Raw genomic sequence first — 24,459 nt, forward strand, 5'->3', positions numbered from 1 at the left:
TCTTTATATCTGATACATCTCCAACGTATCTATAATTTTTTATTGTTCCATGCTATATTATATCCTATTTTGGACATTATTGGGCTTTATTATACACTTGTATATTATTTTTGGGACTAACCTATTAACCGGAGGCCCAGCCCAGAATTGCTATTTTTTGCCCATTTCAGAGTTTCGCGGAAAAAGAATATCAAACGGAGTCCAAACGGAATGAAATCTTCGGGAACGTGATTTTCGGAATGAACATGATCCAAAGGACTTGGACCCTACGTCAAGAAAGCAACCAGGAGGGCACGAGGTAGGGGGCGCGCCTACCCCTCCAGGCACGCCCTCCAGCCTCGTGGGGCCCATGTTGCTCCACCGACGTACTTCTTCCTCCTATATATACCTACGTACCCCCAAACTACCAGATACGGAGCCAAAACCCTAATTCCACCGCCGTCACTTTCTGTATCCGTGAGATCCCATCTTGGGGCCTTTTCCGGAGCTCCGCCGGAGGGGGCATCAATCACGGAGGGCTTCTACATCAACACCATAGCCTCTTCGATGAAGTGTGAGTAGTTTACTTCAGACCTTCAGGTCCATAGTTATTAGCTAGATGGCTTCTTCTCTCTTTTTGGATCTCAATACAAAGTTCTCCCCCTCTCTTGTGGAGATCTATTCGATGTAATCTTATTTTGCGGTGTGTTTGTTGAGACCGATGAATTGTGGGTTTATGATCAAGCTTATCTATGAACAATATTTGAATCTTCTATGAAGTCTTTTATGTATGATTGGTTGTCTTTGCAAGTCTCTTCGAATTATCAGTTTGGTTTGGCATACTAGATTGATCTTTCTTGCAATGGGAGAAGTGCTTAGCGTTGGGTTCAATTTTGCGGTGTCCTTTCCTAGTGACAGTAGGGGCAGCAAGGCACATATTGTATTGTTGCCATTGAGGATAACAAGATGGGGTTTATTTCATATTGCATGAGTTTATCCCTCTACATCATGTCATCTTGCTTAAGGCGTTACTCTATTCTTTTGAACTTAATACTCTAGATGCATGCTGGATAGCGGTCGATGTGTGGAGTAATAGTAGTAGATGCAGGCAGGAGTCGGTCTACTTGTCTCGGACGTGATGCCTATATACATGATCATACCTAGATATTCTCATAACTATGCTCAATTCTGTCAACTGCTCAACAGTAATTTGTTTACGCACCGTAATACTTATGCTCTCAAGAGAAGCCACTAGTGAAACCTATGGCCCCCGGGTCTATTTTCCATCATATTAATCTTCCGTCAACAAGCTATTTCCTTTTCCGTTTATTTTGCTATCTTTACTTTGCATCTTTATCATAAAAATACCAAAAATATCATTTTATCATATCTATCAGATCTCACTTTCGTAAGTGACCGTGAAGGGATTGACAACCCCTTTATTGCGTTGGTTGCGAGGATTTTATTTGTTTGTGTAGGTGAGAGGGACTCGTGCGCGGCCTCCTACTGGATTGATACCTTGGTTCTCAAAAAATGAGGGAAATACTTACGCTACTTTGCTGCATCACCCTTTCCTCTTCAAGGGAAAACCAACGCAGTGCTCAAGAGGTAGCAAGAAGGATTTCTGGCACCATTGCCGGGGAGGTTCGTGCCAAGTCAAGTCAAGATTTGACTCCCGACGAGGAGCCATTTCTGGCGCCATTGCCGGGGAGTCTATGCAAAAGTCAACATACCAAGTGTTGGGGAACGTTGCAGAAAATTAAAATTTTTCCTACGGTTTCACCAAGATCCATCTATGAGTTCATCTAAGCAACGAGTCTAGGGAGAGATTTTGCATCTACATACCACTTGTAGATCGCGTGCGGAAGCTTGCAAGGTGATGATGTAGTCGTACTCGACGTGATCCAAATCACCGATGACCAGCGCCGAACGGACGGCACCTCCGCGTTCAACACACGTACGGGATTGGAGACGTCTCCTCCTTCTTGATCTAGCAAGGGGGGAGGAGAGGTTGATGAAGATCCAGCAGCACGACGGCGTGGTGGTGGATGCAGGGCGTCACAGCAGCAGGGCTTCGCCGAGACTATGAGGGAGAGACGTAACGGGGGGAGGTGGAGGTGCCAGGGGCTGGTGTATGAAGTCGCTCCTCTCCCCCACTATATATAGGGGTGCCAGGGGGGGCGCCGGCCCTAGTAGATGAGATCTACTAGGGGGGGCGGCGGCCTAGGGGAGGTTTCCCTCCCCCCCAAGGCACCTAGGGGTGCCTTCCACCACTAGGACTCCTCCTAGGGGGAAACCCTAGGCGCATGGGCCTATAGGGGCTGGTGCCCTTGGCCCATGATGGCCAAGGCGCACCCCCTACAGCCCATGTGGCCCCCCGGGACAGGTGGCCCCATCCGGTGGACCCCCGGGACCCTTCCGGTGGTCCCGGTACAATACCGATAACCCCGAAACTTGTCCCGATGCCCGAAATAGCACTTCCTATATATAATTCTTTACCTCCGGACCATTCCGGAACTCCTCGTGACGTCCGGGATCTCATCCGGGACTCCGAACAACATTCGGGTTTCTGCATATCCATATCTTCATAACCCTAGCGTCACCGAACCTTAAGTGTGTAGACCCTACGGGTTCGGGAGACATGCAGACATGACCGAGACACTCTCAGTCAATAACCATCAGCGGGATCTGGATACCCATGATGGCTCCCACATGCTCCTCGATGTTGTCATCGGATGAACCACTATGTCGAGGATTCGATCAAACCCTGTATGCAATTCCCTTTGTCAATCGGTACGTTACTTGCCCGAGACTCGATCGTCGGTATCCCAATACCTTGTTCAGTCTCGTTACCGGCAAGTCACTTTACTCGTACCGTAATGCATGATCCCGTGTCCAACACCTTGGTCACATTGAGCTCAATTTGATGATGCATTACCGAGTGGGCCCAGAGATACCTCTCCGTCATACGGAGTGACAAATCCCAGTCTCGATCCGTGTCAACCCAACAGCTACTTTCGGAGATACCTGTAATGCACCTTTATAGTCACCCAGTTACGTTGTGACGTTTGATACACCCAAGGCACTCTTACGGTATCCAGGAGTTACACGATCTCATGGTCGAAGGAAGAGATACTTGACACTTGCAAAGCTCTAGCAAAACGAACTACACGATCTTTTATGCTATGCTTAGGATTGGGTCTTGTCCATCACATCATTCTCCTAATGATGTGATCCCGTTATCAACGACATCCAATGTCCATAGTCAGGAAACCATGACTATCTGTTGATCACAACGAGCTGGTCAACTAGAGGCTTACCAGGGACATAGTGTGGTCTAAGTATTCACACGTGTATTACGATTTCCGGATAATACAATTATAGCATGAATAAAAGACAATTATCATGAACAATGAAATATAATAATACTTTTATTATTGCCTCTAGGGCATATTTCCAACAGTCTCCCACTTGCACTAGAGTCACCAATCTAGTTACATTGTGATGAATCGAACACCCATAGAGTTCTGGTGTTGATCATGTTTTGCACGCGAGAGAGGTTTAGTCAGCGGATCTGCGACATTCAGATCCGTGTGTACTTTGCAAATCTCTATGTCTCCATCTTGAACATTTTCACGGATGGAGTTGAAACGACGCTTGATGTGCCTGGTCTTCTTGTGAAACCTGGGCTCCTTTGCGAGGGCAATAGCTCCAGTGTTGTCACAGAAGAGTTTGATCGGCCCCGACGCATTGGGTATGACTCCTAGGTCGGTGATGAAATCCTTCACCCAAATCGTTTCATGTGCTGCCTCCGAGGCTGCCATGTACTCCGCTTCACACGTAGATCCCGCCACGACGCTCTGCTTGCAGCTGCACCAGCTTACTGCTCCACCATTCAACATATACACGTATCCGGTTTGTGACTTAGAGTCATCCAGATCTGAGTCGAAGCTAGCGTCAACGTAACCCTTTACGACGAGCTCTTCGTCTCCTCCATAAACGAGAAACATGTCCTTTGTCCTTTTCAGGTACTTCAGGATATTCTTGACCGCTGTCCAGTGTTCCTTGCCGGGATTACTTTGGTATCTTGCTACCAAACTTACGGCAAGGTTTACATCGGGTCTGGTACACAGCATGGCATACATAATAGATCCTATGGCTGAAGCATAGGGGATGACACTCATCTCTTCTTTATCTTTTGCCGTGGTCGGTGACTGAGCTGAGCTCAGCCTCATACCTTGTAACATAGGCAAGAACCCCTTCTTGGACTGATCCATTCTGAATCTCTTCAAAATCTTATCAAGGTATGTGCTTTGTGAAAGACCTATGAGGCGTCTCGATCTATCTCTATAGATCTTGATGCCTAATATATAAGCAGCTTCTCCAAGGTCCTTCATTGAAAAACACTTATTCAAGTAGGCCTTAATGCTGTCCAGAAATTCTATATTATTTCCCATCAGGAGTATGTCATCTACATATAATATGAGAAATGCTACAGAGCTCCCACTCACTTTCTTGTAAACGCAGGCTTCTCCATAAGTCTGCATAAACCCAAACGCTTTGATCATCTCATCAAAGCGAATGTTCCAACTCCGAGATGCTTGCACCAGTCCATAAATGGATCGCTGGAGCTTGCATACTTTGTTAGCGTTCCGAGGATCGACAAAACCTTCCGGCTGCATCATATACAGTTCTTCCTTAAGATGCCCGTTAAGGAATGCTGTTTTGACGTCCATCTGCCATATCTCATAATCATAGTATGCGGCAATTGCTAACATGATTCGGACGGACTTTAGCTTCGCTACGGGAGAGAATGTCTCGTCGTAGTCAATCCCTTGAACCTGTCGATAACTAGCGACAAGTCGAGCTTTATAGATGGTTACATTACCATCCGCGTCCGTCTTCTTCTTAAAGATCCATTTGTTTTCTATCGCTCGCCGATCATCGGGCAAGTCTGTCAAAGTCCATACTTTGTTTTCATACATGGATTCTATCTCGGATTTCATGGCTTCAAGCCATTTGTTGGAATCCGGGCCCGCCATTGCTTCTTCATAGTTCGAAGGTTCATTGTTGTCTAACAACATGATTTCCAGGACAGGGTTGCCGTACCACTCTGGTGCGGAACGTGTCCTTGTGGACCTACGAAGTTCAGCAGTAACTTGATCCGAAGTACCTTGATCATTATCATGGTTTTCCTCTTCAGTTGGTGTGGGCATCACAGGAACGGTTTCCTGTGCTGCGTCACTATCCCGCTCAAGAGGTAGTACTTCATCGAGTTCTACTTTCCTCCCACTTACTTCTTTCGAGAGAAACTCTTTTTCCAGAAAGCATCCGTTCTTGGCAACAAAGATCTTGCCTTCGGATCTTAAGTAGAAGGTATACCCTACAGTTTCCTTAGGGTATTCTATGAATACGCATTTTTCCGACTTGGGTTCGAGCTTTTCAGGTTGAAGTTTCTTGACATAAGCTTCGCATCCCCAAACTTTTAGAAACGACAGCTTAGGTTTCTTTCCAAACCATAATTCATACGGTGTCGTCTCAACGGATTTAGACGGTGCCCTATTTAAAGTGAATGTAGCTGTCTCTAGAGCGTATCCCCAAAATGATAGCGGTAAATCGGTAAGAGACATCATAGACCGCACCATATCCAATAGAGTGCGATTACGACGTTCGGACACACCGTTTCGCTGAGGTGTTCCAGGCGGCGTGAGCTGTGAAACGATTCCACATTTCTTTAAGTGTGTACCAAATTCGTGACTTAAGTATTCTCCTCCACGATCTGATCGTAAGAATTTTATCTTTCGGTCACGTTGATTCTCCACCTCATTCTGAAATTCCTTGAACTTTTCAAAGGTCTCAGACTTGTGTTTCATTAAGTCGACATACCCATATCTACTCAAGTCATCTGTGAGAGTGAGAACATAACGATATCCTCCGCGAGCCTCAACGCTCATTGGACCGCACACATCGGTATGTATGATTTCCAACAAGTTGGTTGCTCGCTCCATTGTTCCAGAGAACGGAGTCTTGGTCATTTTGCCCAAGAGGCATGGTTCGCACGTGTCAAACGATTCATAATCAAGAGACTCTAAAAGTCCATCGGCATGGAGCTTCTTCATGCGCTTGACACCAATGTGACCAAGGCGGCAGTGCCACAAGTATGTGGGACTATCGTTATCAACTTTAAATCTTTTGGCATCTACACTATGAACATGTGTAATATTACGCTCGAGATTCATTAAGAATAAACCATTGACCATCGGAGCATGACCATAAAACATATCTCTCATATAAATCGAACAACCATTATTCTCAGACTTAAATGAGTATCCATCTCGTATTAAACGAGATCCTGATACAATGTTCATGCTCAAACTTGGCACTAAATAACAATTATTAAGGTTCAAAACTAATCCCGTAGGTAAATGTAGAGGCAGCGTGCCGACGGCGATCACATCGACTCTGGAACCATTCCCGACGCGCATCGTCACCTCGTCCTTTGCCAGTCTCCGTTTATTCCGCAGCTCCTGCTGTGAGTTACAAATATGAGCAACGGCACCGGTATCAAATACCCAGGAGTTACTACGATTACTGGTAAGGTACACATCAATCACATGTATATCAAATATACCTTTGGTGTTGCCGGCCTTCTTATCCGCTAAGTATTTGGGGCAGTTCCGCTTCCAGTGACCCTTCCCCTTGCAATAAAAGCACTCAGTCTCAGGCTTGGGTCCATTCTTTGACTTCTTCCCGGTAACTGGCTTACCAGGCGCGGCAACATCTTTGCCGTCCTTCTTGAAGTTCTTCTTACCCTTGCCCTTCTTGAACTTAGTGGTCTTATTGACCATCAACACTTGATGTTCTTTCTTGATTTCAGCCTCTGCTGACTTCAGCATTGAGAACACTTCAGGAATGGTCTTTTCCATTCCCTGCATGTTGTAGTTCATCACAAAGCTCTTGTAGCTTGGTGGGAGCGACTGGAGGATTCTATCAATGACCGCCTCATCTGGGAGGTTAATGTTCAGCTGGGTCATACGGTTGTGCAACCCAGACATCTTCAGGATGTGCTCACTGACAGAACTGTTCTCCTCCATCTTACAACTGTAGAACTTGTCGGAGACATCATATCTCTCGACCCGGGCATGAGCTTGAAAAACTAGTTTCAGCTCTTCGAACATCTCATATGCTCTGTGATGCTCAAAACGCTTTTGGAGCCCCGGTTCTAAGCTGTAAAGCATGCCGCACTAAACGAGGGAGTAATCATCAGCGCGAGACTGCCAAGCATTCATAATGTCTTGGTTCTCTAGGACGGGAGCGTCACCTAGCGGTCCTTCTAGGACATATTGTTTCCTGGCAGCTATGAGGATGATCCTCAGGTTCCGGACCCAGTCCGAATAGTTGCTGCCATCATCTTCAGCTTGGTTTTCTCTAGGAACGCGTTGAAGTTCATGTTGACATTAGCGTTGGCCATTGATCTACAAGACATATTTGCAAAGGTTTTAGACTAAGTTCATGATAATAAAGTTCTAATCAAATTATGAACTCCCACTTAGATTAGACATCCCTTTAGTCATCTAAGTGTTACACGATCCGAGTCGACTAGCCCGTGTCTGATCATCACGTGAGACGGACTAGTCATCGTCGGTGAACATTTTCATGTTGATCGTATCTTCCATACGACTCGTGTTCGACCTTTCGGTCTCCGTGTTCCGAGGCCATGTCTGTACATGCTAGGCTCGTCAAGTTAACCCTAAGTGTTTTCGCTGTGTAAAACTGTCTTACACCCGTTGTATGTGAACGTAAGAATCCATCACACCCGATCATCACGTGGTGCTTAGAAACGACGAACTGTAGCAACGGTGCACAGTTAGGGGAGAACACTTCTTGAAATTTTATAAGGGATCGTCTTATTTACTACCGTCGTCCTAAGTAAACAAGATGCATAATACATAATAAACATCACATGCAATTATATAGTTGTGACATGATATGGCCAATATCATATAGCTCCATTGATCTTCATCTTCGGGGCTCCATGATCATCTTGTCACCGGCTTGACACCATGATCTCCATCATCATGATCTCCATCATCGTGTCTTCATGAAGTTGTCACGCCAACGACTACTTCTACTTCTATGACTAACGTTTAGCAATAAAGTAAAGTAGTTTACATGACGTTATTCAATGACACGCAGGTCATACAAAAAATAATGACAACTCCTATGGCTCCTGCCGGTTGTCATACTCATCGACATGCAAGTCGTGAATCCTATTACAAAGAACATGATCTCATACATCACAATTCATCATTCATCACAACTTCTGGCCATATCACATCCCATGATCAATCGCTGCAAAAACAAGTTAGACGTCCTCTAATTGTTGTTGCATCTTTTACGTGGCTGCAATTGGGTTCTAGCAAGAACGTTTTCTTACCTACGAATCACCACAACGTGATTTTGTCAACTTCTATTTACCCTTCATAAGGGCCCTGTTCATCGATTCCGCTCCAACTAAGGTGGGAGAGACAGACACCCGCCAGCCACCTTATGCAACTTGTGCATGTCAGTCGGTGGAACCGGTCTCACGTAAGAGTACGTGTAAGGTTGGTCCGGGCCGCTTCATCCCACAATACCGTTGAGCAAGAAAAGACTAGTAGAGGCAAGTAAGATGACAAAATCCACGCCCACAACAAAGTTGTGTTCTACTCGTGCAAAGAGAACTACGCATAGACCTAGCTCATGATGCCACTGTTAGGGAACGTTGCAGAAAATTAAAATTTTTCCTACGGTTTCACCAAGATCCATCTATGAGTTCATCTAAGCAACGAGTCTAGGGAGAGAGTTTGCATCTACATACCACTTGTAGATCGCGTGCGGAAGCTTGCAAGGTGATGATGTAGTCGTACTCGACGTGATCCAAATCACCGATGACCTGCGCCGAACGGACGGCACCTCCGCGTTCAACACACGTACGGAACAGCCACGTCTCCTCCTTCTTGATCCAGCAAGGAAGGGAGGAGAGGTTGAGGGAGATGGCACCAGCAGCAGCACGACGGCGTGGTGTTGATGGAGCTGCAGTACTCCGGCAGAGCTTCGCTAAGCACTATGGAGGTGGAGGAGGTGTTGGGGAGGGAGAAGGAGGCAACCAAAGGCCAGGGCGTTCAGGTATGAAGTCCCTCCTCTCCCCCACTATATATAGGGGTGCCAAGGGGGGGTGGCCGGCCCTAGGAGATCCAATCTCCTAGGGGGTGCGGCGGCCAAGGGGGGTTTTCCCTCCCCCCCAAGGCACCTAGGAGGTGCCTTACCCTCCTAGGACTCTTGCCCCCCTTGAACCCTAGGCGCATGGGCCTATGTGGGGCTGGTGCCCTTGGCCCATTAGGCCAAGGCGCACCCCCTTACAGCCCATGTGGCCCCCCGGGACAGGTGGACCCACCCGGTGGACCCCCGGGACCCTTCCGGTGGTCCCGGTACAATACCGATAACCCCGAAACTTGTCCCGATGCCCGAAACAGGACTTCCCATATATAAATCTTTACCTCCGGACCATTCCGGAACTCCTCGTGACGTCCGGGATCTCATCCGGGACTCCGAACAACATTCGGGTTACTGCATATACATATCCCTATAACCCTAGCGTAACTGAACCTTAAGTGTGTAGACCCTACGGGTTCGGGAGACATGCAGACATGACCGAGACTCTCTTAGTCAATAACCATCAGCGGGATCTAGATACCCATGATGGCTCCCACATGCTCCTCGATGTTGTCATCGGATGAACCACTATGTCGAGGATTCGATCAAACCCTGTATGCAATTCCCTTTGTCAATCGGTACGTTACTTGCCCGAGACTCGATCGTCGGTATCCCAATACCTTGTTCAGTCTCGTTACCGGCAAGTCACTTTACTCGTACCGTAATGCATGATCCCGTGTCCAACACCTTGGTCACATTGAGCTCAATATGATGATGCATTACCGAGTGGGCCCAGAGATACCTCTCCGTCATACGGAGTGACAAATCCCAGTCTCGATCCGTGTCAACCCAACAGCTGCTTTCGGAGATACCTGTAATGCACCTTTATAGTCACCCAGTTACGTTGTGACGTTTGATACACCCAAGGCACTCTTACGGTATCCGGGAGTTACACGATCTCATGGTCGAAGGAAGAGATACTTGACACTTGCAAAGCTCTAGCAAAACGAACTACACGATCTTTTATGCTATGCTTAGGATTGGGTCTTGTCCATCACATCATTCTCCTAATGATGTGATCCCGTTATCAACGACATCCAATGTCCATAGTCAGGAAACCATGACTATCTGTTGATCACAACGAGCTGGTCAACTAGAGGCTTACCAGGGACATAGTGTGGTCTAAGTATTCACACGTGTATTACGATTTCCGGATAATACAGTTATAGCATGAATAAAAGACAATTATCATGAACAATGAAATATAATAATACTTTTTATTATTGCCTCTAGGGCATATTTCCAACAGTACCCATCACAAACCCTTATCTCCCGCATTACATTATTTGCCACTTGCCTCTCGTTTTCCTCTCCCCCACTTCACCCTTGCCGTTTTATTTGCCCTCTCTCTCTGTCCTCCTTCTCTTTCTCTATTTGCCTCTTTTTGCCTGTATCTTTTTTGCTTGTGTGTTGGATTGCTTGCTTGTCATGATGGCTCAAGATAATACCAAATTGTGTGACTTTACTAATACTAACAACAATTATTTTATTAGCACTCCGATTGCTCCTCTTACTGTCGGGGAGAACTGATCCACGAACACCTATGGGGCCGGCGGACCGGGCCCCTTTCGGTTCGGCGGGGGGCGGAGGTCGCACGAAGAGCAGATCGAGGCGAGGCACACGAGCGGTTTACCCAGCTTCGGAGCTCTTCGGAGAGATAACACTCCTACTGCTGCTTGTCTGGTTGTATTATCTGGTGTTCTTGCTCTCGAACGAGAGAGTGTGATGTTTTCTGGGCTACGAATGAATTGAAGCAAACTGTCCGAGGCTCCGAACCTCCGAACCTCCGAACCCCCTCTATGTTGCGCATGGGCCTCCTTTTATACGCTAAAGGGGTCACTGACAGGTGGCAACGCAGAGGAGGGTAAAAACGTAAAAAGCGAGGTAGTTGATACAGTTGCTTGTACAGTGCACCCTACCTAACCCTGACGGCAGGGGACAAGGGCATTAAATGCCCGTCTGAGTCGCCCGAACAGTGCAGAAAAGGACCATTAGGGGCGCCACCATTCGCCACGATGGCGATCTTGTCAGCTTCGCATGCCACTGCGCACCGCTGGCTGCACAGCCTCCCGCCACGCGCGCCCGGAGGGGTCCCCAGAGCGACACGTTGGTGGATGCGCTGGAGCGTGGGCACAGAGTGGCCGCCTGCCGCGGCAAGCGCCTTGCCGCTGCTGTTATCTTGTCGGGTCCGGAAGCTTGTCGCTCACCGGGCCTCGAGGTACCTTGGTTGGTCTTCCCAGCAAGCTCCTCTTGCCGGGGCCTTGTTGCCTTGCCGGAGCGCGTGGCGCGTCACGGCAAGTTCCTTGGAGCGCCTTGGTTGGCCTTCCCGGCAAGCTCCTCTTGCCGGGGTCTTGTCTCTTTAGCTTAAATACTTTGTTCTTGGATGGCTCCAAGGGAACCTTGGGGGATCTTGGCGATCACCCGGCAAGCCTTTGCCGCGGGGTGCTACAACTGCCCGTGCACAAGTTCGGGGTACTAGGGTACCCCTATTCTAGTACACCGACAGGAGCCCCCGAGCCTGGGCCAGACACGGTGCCGAGCGCTGTTGGGCCAGGCCCAAGACAGGGCACGGGCACACGCGGGCTGGGCCACGCCAAATCTTGTTCCGTATCCACCGCGCTCTCCCATAACGGCACGCGTTGAATGCGGCATCGTGGGAGAGATCGTGGGTGGTTGTTTAAGCGGAAGGCCGAAACGTCCGCCCCGTCCCTCTTTATAAGCAGAGGAAATAGAGGCAGTTCGTTCCCCCTTGCTGGTTGCTGCTACTCTTTCTTCACAAACTCCGCCGCTCCCCCCTTCTTCTCGAAGCCGAGAGAGCAGCGCTCCGCCCCCCCATTGCCACCAGCATCACCACGCCGTCGACCTTCCCCACCACCTCCTCCATGGCCCCGAAAGCCGACAAGGGAAAGGGTGTGAAGTCGGCCGAGGCGCAGCGGCTCGCGGCGCTGCGGAAGGAGCGGGCGATCTTCACCCCCCAGCTCGGCGTGCAGGAGCTGAGGGAGTACTTCTACCTCTTTTGGGCGACGGAGACGCGTGCGCATCCGCGCACGAGGGTACTCCCGGCCGCTGCCTCAGAGTCGGCTCCAAATGGGTACCCGTTCTTCCCGCTATTCTTCTATTGTGGGCTCTGCCCGCCCTTCTCGGAGTTCTTCTGTGATATTATGAACACATATGGCTTCCGCCTCCTTGACTTCACCCCCAATGCTGTCCTGACCATGGCAGTTTTCGCACACTAGTGCGAAAACTTTGTCGGAGTCCACCCTAGTGTAGCCCTTTTCCGCCATTACTTCATGCCTCGGGTAGAGAGAGGAGAGCCGCTTGCCGGAGGGATTGCTTGGATCTCGAGAGTCGGCAAGAAGGATGCGTACTTGGAGGGTGAGCTCCGCAGCAAGTGGGAGGAGTGGAGAGCGGAGTGGAGCTGGATCGTCGAGGAGGATCCGCAGCCCTTCACCGCCGTGCGCCAAACTCCAATAGTGCACGGCAATGACTGGAGCAACGTGGCCCTAGAAGACGAGATGCTGAAGATCGCCATCACCAGGATTCTTCGCCTCAGGCTTGCCGGGCTCACCGTAGGTGCTGTCGGGGCAGATTTCCTCCGCCGCCGCATTGCCCCATGCAGGAGAGGGGGAGGCCCGCCTGGGAATTTAAGAATTCAGCGGACATCATGAGGCTGCGGCCAGGCCTCAATTACAACTTCACTGTCTTGGAGTTGGATGCAATGCTCTTGGAATTATTCAAACGCGACCCCCAGCACCCATTCACACAGCCGAGGGGCGTAGTTCCTTTGTGCAATAACTCTTCGCTTGACCGGATCCGCGCCATGATGCCGTTGTGCGATTCACACGGCATCGTCCCAACTTGGTAAGAGCCTGCGGATGACGTTGTGCGAGCGTTCTTCAACACCTTGGAGGAAGTGCCGGTCCACGTCGATGAGCAGAAGAGCTTCACCCGTGACACCACCGACGAGGAGCTGCAGCTCATCGCTACTAGGGCGGAAGAGGCTGCGGCCGCAGCTGCTGCGGGTGTGTTTGGGTTTACTGTGGAGGAGGTGGAGGCTGCAGAGGCGGCAAACCTTGCCGAACGCGCGGAGTTCATGGGCGAGGAGGAGCCTGCCGGTTCCGAAGCCGAGTCGAGCGAGGCCGGCGAGGAGGAGGCTGAGCCTTCAGAGAGCTTGCCGTAGGCGGAGCCCCCGGCCCCGCCAAGGAGGCGCCTTCGCAGGGGCGGGGACGCAGCGGGGCGGCAGTCGGCTCCACAGCCACCGAGCCGCGCGACGCGCTCTACGCGGCAAGCAATGTTGCCGCGGGAGCGCCTCACGCAACAGCGGCAACTGGAGCGGGATCTTCCCGGGCCACCGCCACTGCCCCCGCCAAGCGGGCAAGGGATCCTACTCCTCCACCTCGCCGCACCGGAGGAGGGCCGGACTTCGATCTTTCCGCGCTCAGCTCCGACGAGGAGGAAGAAGAGTGAGTTTCTTTGGTGCTCTTATAATCCTTCAATCTTGCTGTTTATATCTTGTATCTGACTTGCTCCAATCTGGACTTCTTTCTTTTCAGAACACTGGCCCAGAGAGCGGTGAAGAGGGCCAAGGCCACGGTGATCATCATCGAGGATGACCCCATCGTGTTAGCAGGAGGTGGGCCCGAGATCACCTTGACGGACCCGGCAATTACCCCTCAGAGCAGCCCCCAGCGCATCCCCCAGCGTAAGTTCATAGTTTAGCCTTTTGCTGCCGGGCGCGCTTGAGTGCTTTTTTCCTTTGTTGATATCTTGCTTGTTGACTTGTGCAGGAGCAGAGCAGCCTCACCAGGAGCGCCCGGAGGCCGGTCCAGAAGTGCCACCTGCTTCGACTGCGCCGCCAAGGGAGGAGTCCCCGGCAAGGGAGCGCTCTCCGGCAAGGGGGGATTCTCCGGCAAGGGATGGCACTGCTGATCCTACGGCAACCGAGGCCGCAACTGGAGATCTTGGCGCAGGTAATCCACTTATCCAGAAACTTTCCCTTGGGTTCTGCTTCTTCCGTTTTTCCTTTCTTGGATTTTTGGTTGATTTTCCTCCCTTCTTCGTTCTTCAGACCCATCTACGGCTGAGCCAATGGAGACAGAGGGCGCCGGCGAAGAAGGTGCCGGTGCTAATGAGACCGCCGGCGAGGAGGCCGCCGGGGCTGCTGCTGCGGAAGCCGGCGAGGGGTCGGGCGATCGCACTGACGACCCTGAGGCCGCAGGAGCGCCGGGCGCTGCGCCGACCGCCGAACCCTCTGCCACTTCTGCGGAGCCGGGCTCCGAGGAGCCCCATCCCGGCGCCTACTTGAAGGCCGGTGACAATATCTTCATCAAGCTACCCTGGGCGTCGAGCTCCAGGGCGCCGGTCGAGGGGGAGACTTTTGACGGGGAGGTGATCGCCTCTGCTGGACTGTCATTGGTTGACGCGCCCGGCAGCAGCAGCGGCGAGCCTGAGAAGGAGCAGCTGCTGCGGAAGCTGCTGTCACTCTACCGCACCCGGCAAGCCAAGCTGGCTTCCCGGGAAGCGCTTGTCGCGAAGGCGGGAGTTGACATGGAAAAGCGCGCGGAGGAGCTCCGGGGCCAAAATCAAGAAGCTCTCCGGTCCTTGGCGCAGGAGCGAGAGCGAGTCGACGAGGAGCGCACGGCCTTTCTTCTCGAGAAGGCCGAGGCTGAGGGGGAACAAAGGCTTGCTGCCGAGAAGCAGTCCGCGCGGGAAGGTGAACTAGTGCAGCGGAAGGCCAACCTCGACAGCTACGAGGAAGAGCTCGCCGAGCGTGACCGAGCATTTGGCGGGGCACTCAAGGAGGCAAAGGACGCCGCGGCAACTGCAGAGGCCGCCAAGAAAGAGCTAGAGGAGAAGGTGGCGCAGCTGGAGGCCGATATTGGGAAGAGCGGCGAGGAGCTTGCCGCTCTCAAGCGTGAGCGTGAAAAGGATGCTGCCGCCCACGGTGAGCTGCAAGGCCTTCTCGCTGAGAGGGGCAAGGAGCTCAACCCGCCAAGGATTCCAAAGCAGACCTGGAGCTGAAGCTGGCCACGCTGATGCAGACGCTGGAGGCCGCCAAGGAGCGGGAGAAGACCTTGGCGGAGAAGGTCAAGGCTGATGCGGCGCTGCTGGAGAGCATTGCAGTTACCCAGAACTCGTTCAGAGACATAGTGGAGCACTGGACCGAGGGTCTGGTGAACACTGCCGCAGTCATCAACGAGGAGCTGGCGCAGCTGGGGATGGAGGATTTTGGGTATCCTTCCGACGAGAGTCTTCAACCCAGCGCCAAGCTCAGCCTGTTCTTCAAGGGCGTGGCGACGGCACTCCAGCGGCTCCGGGAGAGGATCCCGAAGCAGCTGGCCGACGAGTCGCGCAAAATCTACGCCGGGGTTCTCTAGAAGGTGCTGATGAAGGTAGCCTTCCGCAATCCAGGCCTCAGCTTCACCAACGTCCTCAGGTCCTTGCCGCCTGACGCCGATCTGGATGCACTCAAGGCCCTTGTCGCACCCATTGTGGACAAGGTGAGCGAGATCAAGAGAGTCGAGGGCGGACGCGTAGATTAGGCCGCCCATTTCTTCTTTTCCCTTGTCGCTGCTAATCATGTTATGAAAACAGTCTGTTAGAGCTGCGACAAGTTATCTTGTAATATAACTTTATTTCTGTCTATCAATTGCAACGTTATTTCCTCTACTAGATTCCTTCCTTTGTATGTTATTACCCTATGCTTCTAGGGAACTTGTCGGCGCAGGCGCCCGAGCCGCGAGCGTTGAGTGCGGAACTTCAGCAGCCTGCTGGCGGCGCCGCTTCCGACAAGAAACCTTGTCGCGACTAGATGCAGCACGCTTAAGCTGTTGAGCGGACTCGAAACAAAGTAAGGGCGCAACTAGCCACGAGTTGGTTCCTCCGCGCATAGGTTTTCCATACAATGCAGGATCGTTCGAGGAAGATAACTCAAAAATTTAAAAAGTGATTGCTCAAACTTTGGCAACTTAGCTTTTCTGTCATTTGCTTCCCGGTAAGGCAAGTCTTTACTTGAACGACGCCTGGCCCATACCACAATCTTCTCCTTCCCCCCGGCAAACTTGTGTGCGAGAGAACCTTCTTTTCCTTTAAAAGAAAAAGAAAGAAGAGAAAATAATAATATGGAGCTCTTCGGCTCGTTACTGCTTACCGGATGTAGGTGCTGCACAAAGTGTCAGATAATCGCATGCAAGAAAGGAACTAACGCATGAAATGGACAAGCTATGCGGAGCACATGGGGTTTTTACTTATGCACGGGATCTGTGCCCGGCTTTGTACAAAGGATTACATGCAACAGCTGCAAGACTTGTACAAAAGGTGGTTGCCGGAACGGGTTCCGGCAACCGCGCCTTATGGGAAAAACTTACGAAGATGTTCTATGTTCCAGGAGTTGCTCACCGGAATGCCATCTTCGGTCTCAAGGCGGACAGCGCCAGGCCTTGTGACTCGTCTCACCCGATAAGGGCCTTCCCACTTCGGCGTCAACTTGTTGGAATTCTTGGCGGACTGAACGCGCCAAAGAACAAGGTCGCCTTCCGAGAAGCTTCTGGCTTTAACTTTGCGACTATGATAGCGGCGCAAAGCTTGCTGGTATCGAGCAGCTCGTACAGCAGCCTGAAGACGATCTTCCTCAAGGAGCAGTGCATCGTCTTGCCGCAGCTGTTCTTGCTCAAGCTCATCATAAGCGAGCACTCGAGGTGATCCGTATATGAGTTCCATGGGGAGAACTGCCTCTGCTCCATAGACTAGAGCGAAAGGTGTCTGGCCAGAGGCTCGATTTGGCGTCGTTCTGATCGACCAAAGAACCACCGGCAGCTCCTCGATCCAGTTCCTTCCGCACCTGTGCAGCCTGTCGAAAGTTCTGGTCTTGAGCCCGCGCAGCACTTCAGCATTTGCCCTCTCTGCTTGACCTTTGCTTCTCGGATGAGCAACAGAAGCGAAGCAGACCTTGGCGCCAAGGTCTTGGACGTACTGCATGAAGGTGCGGCTCGTAAATTGCGTGCCGTTGTCGGTGATGATCCTGTTAGGGATCCCGAAACGGCAAACAATCGACCTGAAGAACTTGACTGCTGACTGTGCTGTCACCTTCCTCACTGGCTGCACTTCCGGCCACTTTGTGAACTTGTCGATCGCGACGTACAAGGACTCAAAGCCCCCGACAGCTCAGCGGAAGGGGCCGAGGATATCAAGCCCCCAGACCGAAAATGGCCAGGATAAAGGGATCGTCTGGAGAGCTTGAGCTGGCTGGTGTATCTGTTTGGATTGGAACTGGCATGCTTCACACTTGGTTACTTGTGCAGTTGCATCCTGGAGGGCTGTCGGCCAAAAGAAACCTTGCCGGAAAGCTTTGCCGGCAAGTGCTCTTGCGCCAATGTGGTGGCCACATATGCCTCCATGTATCTCCGCCAACAGCTTTTGTCTATCTTCCCGGCGAATACACTTCAATTTCAAACCGTTGAGTCTTCTTCTGTACAGTATGCTATCAACAAACTGGTACATACTTGACTGCCGGGCTACTCTTTCCGCTTCTTCTTGTTCTTCGGGAAGTTCTCCTGTCTGAAGGAAATGGACAATCTGCTGTGCCCATGCTGGAGCTTGTGGCTCGACAACAAGGACTAAAGGCACATCTGCTGCTGCGGGAACATCTGCTTCTACGGCAAGGACTTGCGGCCCTGTCGGAGCTTGATGTTCCCCGGCAAGCTTGCCGGAGCAAAACTTGTCGGCAGCGTCTGCTTCAACGGAACAAACCATTAGGCTTGCCGGAGCAGACTGCCCCTCAGCCTTCTTGGTGTTGATCTTGGGGACTTTCTTGGCGGCGGCTTCGGGGAGCTCTGCCGGAAAGTAGTCGCCGGAAACCAACTTCCTCTTCTTGCTTTGTCCAGTTGATGGTGTTATGGATGGTTGAGTCAACTTAAGCACAAAGATCCCTGGTTCCACAGGTAACTTTAGTGCGGCGCACTTTGACAGGCCGTCAGCAATATCATTCTGAGCTCTTGGGATATGCTCCATTTGTAGGCCGTCAAAGTGCTCTTCTAGCTTCCTCACTTCATCAACATAAGCTTCCATCAACGGACTCTGGTAATTCTTGTTCACTTGCCGGACGACAAGCTGTGAGTCATCCCTGACAATGAGCTTCTTGATCCCAAGGTCTGCTGCGATTCTGAGATCGGCAAGCAATCCTTCATACTCTGCTATATTGTTGGTTGCTTGCTCTTTGGGAAAGTGCATCTGGACTACGTACTTGAGGTGCTCTCCGGTGGGTGCGACAAGCAGCACGCCTGCACCGGCGCCTTGCAGCGAGAAGGCACCATCAAAGTACATCAGCCACTCTTTGCTTGCCTCTTTGACGGGGATGCTCGTTTCTGGAATTTCTTCATCTGGGGTTGGCGTCCACTCTGCTATGAACTCTGCCAATGCTCTGCTTTGGATAGTTGAAGTGCTCTCAAATTTGAGACCAAAGCTTGACAGTTCCAGCGCCCACTCGACAATCCTGCCCGTTGCTTCTGGATTTTGCAGTATCCTCTTCAGCGGAAAGCGAGTGACGACTGTGATCTCATGTGCTTGGAAGTAATGGCGCAGCTTTCTCGAGGCCATGAGGAGGCCGAAAAGCAACTTCTGCACACCAGAGTACCTTGATCTAGCCCCCTGCAGAAGAGAACTGACAAAGTAAACTGGGCGCTGCACCATTTTCCTTGGCATCTTATCATGTTCCTGCGCAAACCCATGTTTGTCGGGGCCAGAGCTTGTCGATGAAGCTCCCTGCTTGTCGCTGGATGGATCTGCCGTGGTTGCTGGCTCATCATCCGCCTCCCTCTCCGCCACTAACGCAGCACTAACCACTTGATTGGTTGCCGCTATATACAGCAGCAACTTCTCTTGCGGCTTAGGTGCGACAAGCGTTAGAGTGGAGGACAGGTATCTCTTTAAGTCCTGCAGCGCAGCCTCCGCTTCCGGAGTCCATTTCATTGGACCTGCCTTTTTCAAAATTTTGAAAAATGGAAGGGCGCGCTCAGCAGATCTAGAGATAAACCTGCTGAGAGCAGCCACGCAACCGGCAAGCTTTCGTATATCCTTGACGTGCTTTGGTGCTTCGATCTGCTCGATGGCTTTGATCTTGTCGGGATTGGCTTCAATTCCCCGCTGAGACACGAAGAACCCGAGAAGCTTACCGGAAGGGACTCCAAACATGCACTTCTCGGGGTTAAGCTTGAGGTTGATCTTGCGCAGGTTTGCAAATGTTTCGTCTAAATCTTGAATCAGGGTCGCCTTGTTCTTGCTCTTGACCACTATGTCATCCATGTAAGCTTCCACATTTCTGTGCATTTGCGGCTCAAAAGCATGGTGGACTACCCTTGCGAATGTTGAACCAGCATTCTTCAAACCGAAAGGCATCCGTACGAAGTAGTACGTGCCACACGGGGTGATAAATGCGGTTTTCTCTTCATCTTCTTCTGCCATGAAGATCTGATGGTATCCTGAAGAAATGAAAGCAAATCACATCCGGCTGTGGAGTCAACAATTTGGTCAATACGCGGCAAGGGAAATGGGTCCTTGGGACAAGCTTTATTAACATCAGTGAAGTCAATACAAAGGCTCCATTTCCCGTTAGCTTTGCGCACAACAACAGGATTGGCCAACCACGTGGGATGGAGTACTCCTCTGACAAGGCCTGCTGCTTCCAACTTCTTGATTTCTTCTGCGATGAATTCTTGGCGCTCTACTGCCTGCTTCTTGACTCTCTGCTTGACGGGCCGCGCATGAGGACAGACGGCAAGGTGGTGCTCAATCACTTTCCTGGGAACACCGGGGATATCAGATGGTTGCCACGCAAACACGTCGACATTCGCCCGCAGGAAAGCAACGAGCGCGCTTTCCTATTTGGAGTCAAGAGTGGCGCTGATGGTGAAGGTACCACCAGTGCCATCCTCCTTGGCGGACACCTTCTTAGTCTCAGGTGGAGCTGCCATTGCCTTGTTACACTTGCCGGTGGAGCTCGATGGTGCGTCCTCGACGGTAGCGCAGCACTCCGAAGAGGTGCGCTTGCCGGAGTAGGCATCAGAGATCTTGCCGGACTTGGTCTTCTTCTTCCCCCGGGAGCTTCAGTGGCAAGTGTCCTGCGTTCTGCTGCGGCTGCTGCTTCCCGGTAGATCTTGTCGGTACAGATAAGAGCATCCTTCTTGTCGCCAGGGACAGAGATGGCACTTATTGGGCCTGGCATTTTCAGTACGTTGTACGCATAGTGAGAGGCTGCCATGAACTTGGCGAGTGCCGGACGACCAAGGATTCCATTGTAAGGTAATGGAAAGTCGGCAACGTCAAACGTGACCCTCTCAGTCCTGAAGTTCAGCTCACTGCCAAATGTTACCGGCAACGTGATCTTTCCCTTTGGCTTGCTCCTTCCCGGGTTGATTCCTTGAAATGTGCCGGTCTCTTCGAGCTCGCTATCAGGGATCTGGAGCTTCTGGAGCACCGCGGAGGAGATCAGGTTCAAGCCGGCCCCGCCGTCAACTAGCATCTTAGTGACCTTGAGGTTGCGGATTGTTGGTGAAACCAACATCGGCAAGCACCCGACCGCAGTTATGCGATCCGGGTGGTCCTTAATATCAAAGATGATAGGCGTGCTGGACCATTTCAGAGGCTTGCGTGACTCAACGGGTGGTTCTGCTGCATTAACTTCCCGCACCCACTGCTTGAGCTGGTGGTGCGAGGCATGCAGAGAAACACCACCGTCAACGCACAGAACCTCTGTGGCTTTCTGGAACTCCTGCTCATCAGTCTCCTCATCATCCATATCTTCATCGTCGCCGTCATCTTCATCCTTGTCGCGACCACGAGGAGGTCTGTCTCCTTGCCGCTGCTTGGCCTTGCCGCGGCGTCCTCCTCGACCCGGACGTTTCTTGCCGGATCCACCAGCTCCTTCCTGGGCCTTCTCCTTGTCGCGCCGCTTGTATTCAGCTTTCTGTTGCTCAACAAGCTGTTCAACTTTCTTACAGTTCTGAAGATCATGACCCTTGGTGCGGTGAATCTTGCAATACTGCTTGTTGGTGCCGTCCTGTTTGTCGGCGACCGCCACCTCCGCGGCAACCTCCTTGCCGGAGTCACCAGTTTTGGCTTCCTTGGCGCCGCCACTATTGCCGGACTGCTCAACAACTAGCACTTCCTTGCCTTTCCTCCTTCTGTTATTCCGCCGCCAGTTTTCCTTGTCGGGGCAACATCTTTGCTATCAGATCCTCCCGCTCCTATATTTTCTCCGGGGAGTCTCCTCCCTTCCTCAGCACGCGCACACTTGTCGGCCAGTGCATATAACTCACTGACGTCCCTGATCTTGCACATCGCCATTTCCTCCCGCATCCTGCGGTTCCGCATGTTCTGATGGAACGCGCTGATCACCGCGGCAGGGTGGACGTCTGGGATGTTGTGCTGCACGCTACTGAATCTCTGAATGTACTTGCGCAGGGGCTCTCCTTCCTTCTGGGCGAGCAGATGAAGATCACTCTCCTGGCCATGAGGCTTGTGTCCGCCCGTAAAGGCGCCAACAAACTGATGGCACAGATCAGCCCAAGAGGATATGGAGTTGTCCGGTAAGTGCATGAGCCAGGATCTGATGTTGGGCTTGAGCACCAGCGGGAAGTAGTTGGCAAGGATCTTGTCATCTCGCCCCCCGACAGCTTGCACCGCAATGGTGTAGATGCTGAGGAACTCTGACGGATGCGTCTTACCGTCGTACTTCTCCGGTACGTCTGGCTTGAAGTTCTTTGTACTGGGCCACTGGACTTGCCGCAGCTCACGAGTGAACGCAGGACAACCTACCGCGTACGGCAGATCGCCTGGTTCCCCTGGCGCATTCATGTCAACAGAGGGCCCAGCGCGCTTGTCGGATTGACGTCGCGCTTCTCTTTGGCGCTCGATGCGGGTTCGAGCGTCTTCTTGTTGTCGATCATGAAGAACTTGGCGCTGATCGCGACGAGCTCGTGGATCCGACGATGCAGTGGAGTCGTTGTCGAGGTGGATCCGGCGAGTCGGCGATCTTGGCCTTCGGGGCGGCGATTGCATGGTAGTTGCACCTCCGCCCGTTTCGTTGCCACCGGCTCGTGTCCGGCGGTCCTGTCGCGACGGTGACGCGCTCGGCCGCCGTGGAGTGTCGCCGTTGGCGTAGCCGATGAGACTCTGAATGGTAGCCCTCCATTCGTCGATCTTGTCCGACGTCGGAGGGTAATCTAGGAGAAGTTGAGCTCGCGCCAAAGCTTCTGCTGGAGTGGTGGGTGGCAGTGGCGAACGGCGCGAGGAGCGGGACGTGCTCGAACTTCTAACTATGTTAGAAGGAGCAGTATCCCGTCCAGGCGACCGTGCCCCGCTCATGCCAGCACGCTGGCGTGCATGCTGGTCTTGAGCGCTCCGAGATCCACCAGCTTGGTCTTGGGCTATCATGCGTATGGCATTACTGGTGCCATGACGCTATTGATCTTGCGCCTCCTGAGAGTGGCGTGGAACATGTACAGTCGCCGAGGTTTGTGCAGCCTTGTTCTTGGACCTGACGGCATCATGAGCTTCCTCGTCGACGTCCTTTCTTCCGCCGGCGTCCATCCCACCACTCGTTTGCTCCAATGGTGGCGGAAGTGACGTGGATGGAGCGGCTGCCGCTGAAGTCTTCTTCTTCGGTGGCATGTTGATGAAGGGAATGAAGATCTAGCTCGTGTGAACGCCGGATCTGGTTCACACAATCTCGACACCCCCTACCTGGCGCGCCAAAGATGTCGGGGAAACTGATCCACGAACACCTATGGGGCCGGCGGACCGGGCCCCTTTCGGTTTGGCGGGGGGCGGAGGTCGCACGAAGAGCAGATCGAGGCGAGGCACACGAGCGGTTTACCCAGCTTCGGAGCTCTCCGGAGAGATAACACTCCTACTGCTGCTTGTCTGGTTGTATTATCTGGTGTTCTTGCTCTCGAACGAGAGAGTGTGATGTTTTCTGGGCTACGAATGAATCGAAGCAAACTGTCCGAGGCTCCGAACCTCCGAACCTCCGAACCCCCTCTACGTTGCGCATGGGCCTCCTTTTATACGCTAAAGGGGTCACCGACAGGTGGCAACGCAGAGGAGGGTAAAAACGTAAAAAGCGAGGTAGTTGATACAGTTGCTTGTACAGTGCACCCTACCTAACCCTGACGGCAGGGGACAAGGGCATTAAATGCCCGTCTGAGTCGCCCGAACAGTGCAGAAAAGGACCGTTAGGGGCGCCACCATTCGCCACGATGGCGATCTTGTCAGCTTCGCATGCCACTGCGCACCGCTGGCTGCACAGCCTCCCGCCATGCGCGCCTGGAGAGGTCCCCAGAGCGACACGTTGGTGGATGCGCTGGAGCGTGGGCACAGAGTGGCCGCCTGCCGCGGCAAGCGCCTTGCCGCTGCTGTTATCTTGTCGGGTCCGGAAGCTTGTCGCTCACCGGGCCTCGAGGTACCTTGGTTGGTCTTCCCGGCAAGCTCCTCTTGCCGGGGCCTTGTTACCTTGCCGGAGCGCGTGGCGCGTCATGGCAAATTCCTTGGAGCGCCTTGGTTGGCCTTCCCGGCAAGCTCCTCTTGCCGGGGTCTTGTCTCCTTAGCTTAAATACTTTGTTCTTGGATGGCTCCAAGGGAACCTTGGGGGATCTTGGCGATCACCCGGCAAGCCTTTGCCGCGGGGTGCTGCAACTGCCCGTGCACAAGTTCGGGGTACTAGGGTACCCCTATTCTAGTACACCGACACTTACCGATGCTGAATCTTGTGAAATTAATGCTGCTTTGTTGAATCTTGTCATGAAACATCCATTTTCCGGCCTTCCTAGTAAAGATGCCACTACCCATCTAAACAACTTTGTTGATTTGTGTGATATGCAAAAGAAGAAAGATGTGAACAATGATATTGTTAAGTTGAAGCTATTTCCTTTTTTGCTTAGAGATCGTGCTAAAGCTTGGGTTTCGTCTTTGCCTAAAAATAGTATTGATTCGTGGAATAAGTGCAAAGATGCTTTTATCTCTAAGTATTTTCCTCCCGCTAAGATCATCTCTCTTAGAAACGATATCATGAATTTTAAGCAACTTGATCATGAACATGTTGCACAAGCTTGGGAGAGGCTAAAATTAATGATACGTAATTGCCCTACACATGGTTTGAATTTATGGATGATTATACAAAAAATTTATGCCAGATTGAATTTTGCTTCTAGAAATCTTTTAGATTCGGCCGCG

Source organism: Triticum dicoccoides, chromosome 1A (assembly GCF_002162155.2).
Source record: "Triticum dicoccoides isolate Atlit2015 ecotype Zavitan chromosome 1A, WEW_v2.0, whole genome shotgun sequence".
NCBI lineage: Eukaryota > Viridiplantae > Streptophyta > Magnoliopsida > Poales > Poaceae > Triticum > Triticum dicoccoides.